The 8,040-nt window shown below is 34.3% G+C and overlaps 1 pseudogene; it reads right to left on the bottom strand.

Annotated features, from left to right (window-relative positions):
- Positions 1 to 497: 497 nt before the first annotated feature.
- Positions 498 to 2,778, bottom strand: LOC126763664 (adenosylhomocysteinase-like; annotated as a pseudogene).
- Between the last annotated feature and the right edge of the window lie 5,262 nt (positions 2,779 to 8,040).

The raw sequence follows: 8,040 nt of genomic DNA, 5'->3' as shown, positions 1-8,040 counted from the left end.
CACTCAACAATGTTAACAAACAAGCAGAATATTTCTTCGGAAATGTTGTCTTACGAATAATTTCTGTAGACTTTAGACTTGACGTAGCCCACAAAAAATAGTCTAAAGGCGTTAAATCGCATGATCTTGGTGGCCAACTTACGGGTCCAGATATGCATTTAGCTGTGTGGCATGTAGCGCCATTAATACAAATGTTCTTCCATTTTTTGGCATAGCATCGAACGATGCACTTGAAAACAACAGCATCTTTGAAAAATACCATGTAGCATTGCATTTTTGGGTATTTGCCACATACATATTTATATTTAGGACTCCAGCTTTGGAAGACAACATTTTTCGGGCTATAGCGAAAAAGTTGCCCAAAATGACTTTTATATTTTAATATATTTGATTTATATATGATATCAACAATTAACAAACAAAGATATTTACTTACGATAACATATTGACCTAAGATATGCATTTAGGCAATTGAATACAAATGTGCATGCGCACTTGAAAACAACCCCATACCATGTAGCATTGCAATGGGTATTTGTACATACATATTTATATTTAGGACTATGTTTTTATATTTTAGCGATAATGCATATAAATATTTGAAATATGATATCTGTTTCTACACAGATTTACAAAAATATCTCATTTACAATTGTAGCCGTTAAGAACTGTTCAGAAATCTGAACATACTGCCCACGTTGAAGTGTTTACACTTCAAAATAATTCAAGTACATATTTATAAATCTTGGGCATATTAATTACATTTTTCTTTACAAGATTTGCGGATCAAACTCGTAATAATTTTTCTAATATATTTCCAATTTTTATTGTATACAATTTAAATTTTTAATATTAATAATTAATTTCGTAAGATATATCTTCCTAGCGGAAATGAGTGCCTTAGTGCCTTGCTGAATTACAGATGCGTTGTAGGACTAGTGTAACGATGACTGCACCAACAATTAATATAATTAGGTTGTCAGTATTCATGCCGTAATGCACCATATTATGCCATTCTAAGTCCAAGTGTTTCGAATTTAATCACGGGACTTTTCAGGTCGTATGCCCAATTTCTCCAAGTGTAAACTGGTGATCTCTTCGTCGAGTATTTTCGGGAACATATGCAAATCTATGTTGTATTTGTCAGCCTTGATCCACAATTCGATTTGTGCCACCACTTGATTTCTGAACGAGTTGAACATCTCAACCTGGGATGACCGTGCGCGAAGCCCAAATTTACCAGACGTCCTTCGGTAAACAAAGTAATAGTAAAACAAAATATTTACCATTGGATAGTGTATAACGATAGACTTGGAGTTTGATAATAATTTTCTCTTTGGCGTTGCATTCAAAAATGCGACGTCGATTTCACAATCGAAATTACCAATATTACAAACGATCGTATCGTCGGGCATGTGTTCAAAATGTGCGCCAGTAATAATGTCCTTGCAAACAGTTGTTGTTACGAAGATAATAGCTTCTTTGTATGCTTGCTCCATGGTGGTTACTTCATAGCCGCTTGCAAAGCAATGATATAATCTTTTTCAGTGAAAATAACGATTCCGCCGAAACAACGCAGAGGTTATACACAACTTTTGCCAATATCATATAACCAGCAACACAGCACACTTTGCCAGCAATCATCACATCGGTGGGCCGTTTTATACCATCAATTAACTACTCGCGATAACCAAAAGATTATAGAATGTACTCTTGGCCACCGAGTCGTTGACGTTGATGGCTGGCGCACCGAGACGTCTCTCCTTCACCAATTTATATAAATTGTGTACATCGGTTGTAGATTTTTCGTTCAAATCCTTGACGCCCTTCGGGTATTGTGGGCACTTTTCATGCACTGAGTTGGTCAATTTACCACCATTATCGAAAATCAAGTTCACAAGCTGACCATCTGAGAACAGTAAGGTCAGTTCAATACTTCATAAGTATTCTTCATTCATCATCTTTTGAAGGGTAACACTGACCTAGTCTTCCTTTTCATCCTCCTCCCCGTGAACGCGATGATGTCGTGAGGCTGTTCAATAAGTATTTGTTGTGCAGCTGCTGAATCATTGAGTTCACTTGTTGAGTATTTTAAATATTTCAGTGAATTTGGTATTTGCTGCCTTTCAACCAAATATTGAACTAGATCGATGTGGACAATTCTATCCCACGCTGTCCAAGTCAACCCAACCGGCACTCTCTTTTCAAAAAATACTCCAGAAATATATTTTTTAAATATATTATATCTAAACATTTACAACATAGTAAAACTATAAGTAAATTTAACAAAATAAATATAAGGTTATTCTTTTTCTTCTTTTTTAGCTCGAGTCGACCGCATCTCTTTTTATTAATTATTTGAATATTTTTTCTTCAGTAGGAAAAGGGTAAACAATGTGCATCGCTCTTTACGATGTGCCATGGCTTATCCTTACGTCCACATTTGCAATCTTGGCATAAAATGACGTTTTCAATTCGTCCTTTCTTCCACTGCAATGGTGGAATATTTTGTTCTTTAAAAAATACAAATGTACCACTTTCAATATTTTCAAAAGAAACTTTGCATTTATTTCTTTTTCGTGGTTTATTATTTTTAAATTTTCTATCTTGAGAGATTAATCTTCCTTTTGTTTGTGAAGAAGAATCTCCTAAGTTTATATTTTTCTTTTCAAATTGAAAAGCTGCAGTAAATTTACTATCTGCATTAAATTTTAAATTATTACGAAAGCATTTCTCGTACTGTGTTTCTTTTTTAGTTTTATTAAAATATCTTTCAAGGGATTTTAATTTCCCAAACTTTTTTCGTTGATAATCTAATTTTTTATTTATATGTGTTACAACACCACAATGAGCTAATTTGGGGCTTATGTTGGTTGATCCGTATATCAACCACCCAAACACACTGTTCTGGAGTTTGTAATTCATATTTTCAACAGTTATTTTTTCTTCTTTTATTAAATCAAAAAATATGTCCGCACCTAAAAGTAAGTCAATCTTACCCGGAACATTAAATGAAGGGTCGGCCAGCTTTATATTTTCTGGAATTGTTTTAACTTTTATGTGTTCCGAGGGCACATTGGACACAATCTTTTGTACAACAACGGTGTGTAAATTTGCTTCAAAATGATCTGTTAATGATTTTAAATGAAGATTAACTCTTTCATTTGCATTTGTTCTGTTTTGACCAACTCCTTCAATGGTCATAGATTCTGTTCTGGAAGGAAGTTTTAATTTATTTTTTAGTTCTTTGGTTATAAGGTGAACTTGAGACCCACTATCTAATAAAGCACGTGCCTTTATTACTCTTCCATCATGACCTTTTATACCAACAATTGCTGTGGTTAGCAGGACATTTTTAGAATCATTTTTTAATTTCGCATTTTTAGTATTTTTAATCACTGTGCTTTTTGCTTTAACGGATTTGTCTTTGTGGAGCCATAAATGATGGTTTCCTTGACATGTGAGGCAACTATCGCCTTTACAATCTTTTATATTGTGCCCTGTTTTAAGACATTTGGTGCATAATTTGTTTTTAATTACTGCATCCCATTTGTCTTGAGTAGACAGAGCTTTAAATTTATAACAATAAAATATATTGTGTGAATTATTACATCCCATTATGCATTTAAATTCTGCATTTTGAAATTTTGGTGATGTTTTTGAAACTTGTGCTGCTTCTAGTGCATTCCCTGCACCGAATTATTTTTGTAGGAAATTGAACGTTCCATAAAAATTTCTCTGAAATTTTTCAAAACTTCTGACGTGGAATAAAATACAATAGAAAAGAATACAAAACTATATAAACGTAAGTCAATATGTCTAGTTATAAACCGAAGTATCAACAAGGTGGAGCGAAAATTATGCTTTACGTAAATACATTTACGCACGTGCGTACATATTTGAACACATTTCACAGAAAAAAAAAAACAAATTGAGAAAAAATGTTAAGATCATGAGCACTGGATTGCATGAGAACATGGTAAGAGAAAAAGGAAATAGAAAAATGAACAGGCATATTCGTTGAATATACATATCATAGCGTGACAGTTTCAAAAAAGATTTTATATAATTGTACCTAGATACGAACGTATACATATGTATGTGAACTATATGTCTGTACGTTTTGTACTCTATTTGTATTCGCTTATATGTATAAAAAAAAGCTAGTGCGTTGAAGTGGCAAAATATAGAAAAAGAATTGGAACGCACCTGCTCTGGTTGGACCTAATAGGATAAAGAATAGAGCATTACAAATAAGCAAGGTACGAAAAATAATAATGTGCAACAAATCAAAATGACATCAGCAGAAATGGATGGTGACTTCATAAATATAAAGTGACTGTACGCTTGGCGACGTACCATCAAATATAGCAATGAAACTTTTTTAAATATGTAAAACGTTTAGCAAATCAACCCTCACTAAATAACAAAACATTCAAAGCTTTATTTTAAATGTTGTTGTGTTTATAGCCTAATATTGATTATTAATTAGAACAACTTTCCATAATCTTTGAAGCCATTTTATTGTAGCGCATCACCTTGAATGTCAGAGAAATATATTCGTGGGCATCTGGAATCAAGCACATGAAATCAAAAAGGATGGAAGTGAATGAGAGATATAACGTTCCTCATATTTAGTGAATGGGGCTGCACGAAAGAAATACACTCATTAAAAGCGTTTTCGGATATGAGTTGCCACATACTAAGATAGCCACACTTATAATAAATTATTTCCAATTTTTATTCTCACGCAAACGCTTCAATACGGCCAAATAGAACTTCTTTATGACCGTCTGTTCCTCCGAAAAAAATTCTTGATGCACCAAACCACGAATATCAAAAAAAATTAGCATCACCTGGCTTTTTGAGGGGCTTTGGCGGTTTTTTTTTTAGATTCGGCTCGTTTTTTCCCTTCCATTCCGATGACTGTTAACTTGTGTGCAGTTCAAACTCATTAACCCATGTCTCATCGGCAGTTATAATGCTTTCCATGAGACTTTATTCTTTTTGAAAACAATTCAGCTTTATCGGGTCGGGTCAAGTGTGAACGCGTTTCATACCCAAAATATACACTAAAATCATTCAAACGGACTCACGAGAGATGTCGAGCTTTTTGCCATCTCTGTAGCACTTGCCTGATGATTTCCAAGCAGCATATCCTTCACTTTTTTAATATTTTCATCAGTTGAAAAGGTTGAAGGTCGTCCAGAACGAGGCATGTCAATGTTCTCTCGGCAGTTGTTGAAGATTTAGTACTACTCGTAAGCTAGTGTTTATGATTAAACTGAATCACCGTAAGACTTTTCCAACATTCGCAACGATTTCGCTCACGAAATTTGGTTAGAAATACAAAATTTGAAACAAAGTCTTTATTCGACATTTTTCTCCATTGTAAAAATTGCAACGCACTACTGAGGTGTACCGACTTAGGCAGCTGCTGTAAACAAACTGGTTGACAGATCGCGCTCATATCTGGCATAGTAATTAAGAACAGTTCTACCAATTTAGCAAAATACAATCTGCTGCTGTCTTTTTGTGCTATTTTGTCACTATGTATAAAAGAAAAATGTCCTTGTAAGATATGCTTACATTATATACGAATTTGCTCTACTATACTCTATATTACTGTTTGCACTTCTTAGCGAATGTTAAATCTTTCCGATTTACAGAAATTATTAGAGATATTTTAAATGATTTTTTTTACAAAATGCGTCATAACTAAACAATTATGGCCAACATATGACAGGAAAAGAACCAACGACTTATTAAATAGGTCAAGGAAAAGTATTTACAGAGTAACAGCTACCACAACAGGGCACTGGCCATTTGGGGAACACGCATCCAAAATGGGTATGCCCTACAACGACATCTGCCGTGGCTGCGGAGTAGCAGGGAACAAGGAAACAATCTTCCACTTTCTTCTGCGAATGCCCAGCTCTAGCAGCACAGATCCGACACAAAAAGCATATCGGACATAAGTAGTTTCATCGAAACCTCAAAATGGTTTGAGAGAGAAGGTGAAACGTAATAGCAGATACAGGAGGTTCTACGAACAGTGCATCAAAATGGCATATCAAGTGCTAATTAAGCCCGATATGACTGCACTCTTACCTACCTACCTTAAACGACAGTTTGCAAAAGTTAGCACTTTGATGTACCGGCAAATCAATAATTAAAGAAAACTGGTATTAAATTTCGAACTGACGTATATTCGACTGAAATAGCAGGGAGAAATCTATTATCTGCAACAAGGCAATTTGCGAGGAGCCAATTTCCGTTTCTGGTGCCAATTTGCGACGAGAAATTTAATATACTTCATACTTAATTTTTTTGCAAGCTTATTCTCCGACCGAAGCTTTTCATACCGTACAGAGTGCAGGTGGGGATATCATAGCAAATGCCAAAGCAGCCAACAAGAAGACGGCAACTGATAGCGGATGTTACGTTTTCTATTTTGTCAATCAATAAGTGCACGCATCGCTGAGTAAGCAAAGCTTTGCCTTGGAATTACAAGTACAACAGCTGGTGCCTGGGTTGTTGGTTTAGCAAGGGATAAAATAATTCAGGTACTAAAATATTTAAGTGGATAAATAAATTTATAATTTTATGAGAACAAATTCAGAATGATTCAAGTCAGTTTTGACTTGTGCCCTTGCTACCAATTCAGTAAATTTATATCACAAGTATAGTACTAATCAGTTGGTCAAGATCAAAATAAAACAAGTAAGGAAGGGCTAAGTTCGGGTGTCACCGAACATTTTATACTCTCGCATGATAAAGTGATAATAATTTACATACTTTTTTATTTTGCTGCAAAATTAATTAGATTAGATCAATTTGTGTACTTTGAGTATTGAAATGTATTTTCATTTCCTAATGTATATAGTATTATACAGAGAAGACATCAGATGGAATTCAAAATAGCGTTATATTGGAAGAAGGCGTGGTTGTGCACCGATTTCACCCATATTTCGTACATGTCATCAGGGTGTTAAGAAAATATTACATACCGAATTTCATTGAAATCGGTATAGTAGTTCCTGAGATATGGTTTTTGGTCCATTTAGTCGGTTAACGCACTTTTAGTGATTTTTAACATAACCTTTGTACGGGAGGTATGGTTATTATCCGATTTCTTCCAATTTTGAACTATATATGGAAATGCTTGAAAGAAACGACTCTTAGAGTTTGGTTGACATAGCTATAGTAGTTTCCGAGATATGTACAAAAAACTTAGTAGGGGCGGGCCACGCCCACTTTTCCAAAAAAATTACGTCCAAATATGCCTCTCCCTAATGCGATCCTTTGTGTCAAATTTCACTTTAATATCTTTATTTATGGCTTAGTTATGACACTTTATAGGTTTTCGGTTTCCGCCATTTTGTGGGCGTGGCTTAACCTTCCTATGGAGCCAAGAAATACGTGTACCAAGTTTCATCATGATATCTCAATTTTTACTCAAGTTACAGCTTGCACGGACGGACGGACGGACGGACAGACAGACATCCGGATTTCAACTCTACTCGTCACCCTGATCACTTTTTATATATAACCCTATATCTGACTCTTTTAGTTTTAAGACTTACAAACAACCGTTATGAACAAAACTATATATTAAAATTTATATTATATTAGGATGCGAAAATGTAATGATCAAATCATTCCTATCTGATTATACTAATCATAAATATCCCATATATTTGCTTATAAATATATATCACAGACCCAAACGGCTAATTACGGCGGAATAAGTTACGTTGTTGTAGTATGATTGTAATTTAAATACAAACCTACCATCGAGTTTCACATTTTAAATTATTTTATCAGGCTAATTTATTTTTATTGCGACTTTACTTGCTTAAATTGTCAGGCTCTTTCATGGACTATACCGAATAAATAAGCTTATCACTTGCACATAGTCAACATTTGTATATGGCATATCTAAATTTTACATGTGACTTAAAAGCTTGCATGGTAGCTACCTCCATATACTATTATACTTACAAAAGGATATTGGACTACAATTTAAGTAGGTACCTT

This window comes from Bactrocera neohumeralis, chromosome 6 (genome assembly GCF_024586455.1).
Source record: "Bactrocera neohumeralis isolate Rockhampton chromosome 6, APGP_CSIRO_Bneo_wtdbg2-racon-allhic-juicebox.fasta_v2, whole genome shotgun sequence".
In the NCBI taxonomy this organism is placed as follows: domain Eukaryota; kingdom Metazoa; phylum Arthropoda; class Insecta; order Diptera; family Tephritidae; genus Bactrocera; species Bactrocera neohumeralis.
Note: the sequence above shows the minus strand (reverse complement) of the source record. Positions and strands in the feature narration are given on the sequence as shown.